The sequence below is a fragment of the Solanum stenotomum genome, chromosome 4, assembly GCF_019186545.1.
Source record: "Solanum stenotomum isolate F172 chromosome 4, ASM1918654v1, whole genome shotgun sequence".
NCBI lineage: Eukaryota > Viridiplantae > Streptophyta > Magnoliopsida > Solanales > Solanaceae > Solanum > Solanum stenotomum.
Window position 1 is genome coordinate 50,989,416 of NC_064285.1, and position 2,231 is coordinate 50,991,646.

The window sequence follows — 2,231 nt, forward strand, 5'->3', positions numbered from 1 at the left end:
TTCCACAGCCTCAGGCTTAGCAGATAAATTAAAAATACTATGATATGTTGTAGCCTTTCTAGCAAGCTCTCAGTATAATGTTCCGCAAACTAAATATAACATATGATGAAATATAAATATGTTAATATTAAGTTTACTCGTCTTTTGTTTATTTGCATCTCAATACCTAAAGCACGTGCCTTGCACGGGCATCCTCTATCTAGTTCTACTATAAAAGATAGCTAAATTTCATAAAAATGGCTTTTCATTTTTATTTTTTTTTATCTTTATTTTTTAGGCTGTTTGATATCCACATTGGAGCCTAAATGATTCTTTGCCTCAGTTAGGGCCCATTTGGGGGTAAAACTCCTACCAAAGATTTTTCTATACCCAAAGCTAGATCCAGAAACTTCTTGCTAAGAGAGAAGCAATACCATCAACTGGACCACATTCTTTGTTGGTCCCACCAAGTTGGAATGGCTTAAATGGATGTGTGGTAACAGCTAAAACCCGAAGGTTGATTCCATCCTTGTAGAGGGAGATGAATATTGGCTCTCCTTTTTACGAGCACAAACCATAGGTTAAGGGACGATCAACTGTTTTTTTGTTCTAATTAATGGCTGGCACATAATTTAATTTTCATAACAAGTTATCCTCATTAAAACAAAAAACAAATGTCAACAAATATAAGTACAACAAATTAGGAATAGAAAAGATTATGACTAATTGGTCTGAAGGAAATAATTGCACTAGTTGGAAAAGCTACACAAATGCTTCATTAGCACAAACATTATGATTAAGTGGTCCAAGTGCTCACACTCATCTCCGAATCCCTAATTCTTCTAATTGCACAAACACTCACCGTTGCTAGCTGGTACTAGGACCTGCATGACAAAACATATGAAGATTGTAGCATGAGTATAAAAAATGGGTTATTTGTAGACATCACGTGTCGACTGAGCATGAAAGGAAAAATAATATGAAAATATAGAATCTTGAAACAGACAAAGGTCAAAAGGGATATCAAAGAAAGCATACGAGCATACCAAAAGTAAATATAAGTATACTTAAGCTACACCTAACTGACCCCTATAAGCCTATAACATACATTTATCCACATGTTTAAATGAAAATTAAATAGGCCCTGTATGCCCGATAGGTATAAAGAGTAACTAAGTCTACAAGAGAGAAAGGCAACACAAATCCAAACCCAAGAAACAAAATTTAGGCTCCCAACCCAAGTAACCACAATATCTAGTATTCCAGTCAACTTCTAGCCCAGCTAGCAAGAGTGATAATCAATCTAGGTCACCCAGCCAGCTAGTACACTCCCAACCCAACTAGCAAGACTGACATAGGGGCTTGTCGACTCCAGAAAGGGTCTCAAAATATCAAAGCCACCCATCTAGACAGACCACTTTGAAGCCATCCAACTAGAAAGAGTGTCCCGAGTGGTGTTGACTCCTAAAAGGATGTCGACTATGAGATAAATTAATACTAAGCCACCGTGGATCAACGTCCCCTAACAAGGATTAACAAGAAGTATCCAGCCTTAATAACCCTAATCCAAAGTCGCCCGAGAAAGAACAAAACCTATGGTAACACATCGGAGGTCAAAACGGACATGAAAGAAAGCATATAAGCATATTGAAAGTAAATCTAAGTATATCTAGGCTAAACCTAACTCGACCCCTATAAGCCTAGAATGTACACTCATGCACATGTTAAAATGAAACTCAAACAGACCCTCGTATGCCCGACAGGTATAAAGAGTAACTAAGACTACATGAGAGAAAGGCACCACAAATCCAGACCCAAGAAACGAAAGTCAGGCTCCCAACCCAAGTAACCACAATATCTAGTAATCCAGTCAACTTCCTGCCTAGCTAGAAAGAATGATAATCAATATAGGCTGCCCAGCCAGCTAGTCCACTCCCAAGAAGGTTGATTCCGTCCTTGTAGAGGGATATGCAAACTAGCTTTCCTTTTTATGAGCACAAACCATAGGTTAAGGGACGATCAACTAATTTTTGTTCTAACTAATGGATGGCACATAATTTAATTTTCATAACAAGTTATCCTCATTAAAATAAAAAAAATTAGACAAAAATAAGAGCAACAAACTAGGAATAGAAAACATTATGACTAATTGGTACGAAGGAAATAAATGCACTTGTTGGAAAATATAACAAATGTTTCATTAGATTTGAGGTATTACTAGAGCAACTGTTGTAGTCCTTATGCTCTGGTAC

General features: G+C 37.0%; 1 non-coding gene and 1 pseudogene across 1 annotated transcript; both read right to left on the bottom strand.

The window, feature by feature from the left end:
• Positions 1 to 423: 423 nt before the first annotated feature.
• LOC125863460 (U6atac minor spliceosomal RNA) lies at positions 424 to 550 on the bottom strand. Its single transcript, XR_007446149.1, has one exon. It is a non-coding gene; the product is annotated as a U6atac minor spliceosomal RNA (small nuclear RNA).
• A 1,319-nt stretch (positions 551 to 1,869) lies between these two features.
• LOC125863472 (U6atac minor spliceosomal RNA) lies at positions 1,870 to 1,977 on the bottom strand (annotated as a pseudogene).
• Positions 1,978 to 2,231: the final 254 nt, after the last annotated feature.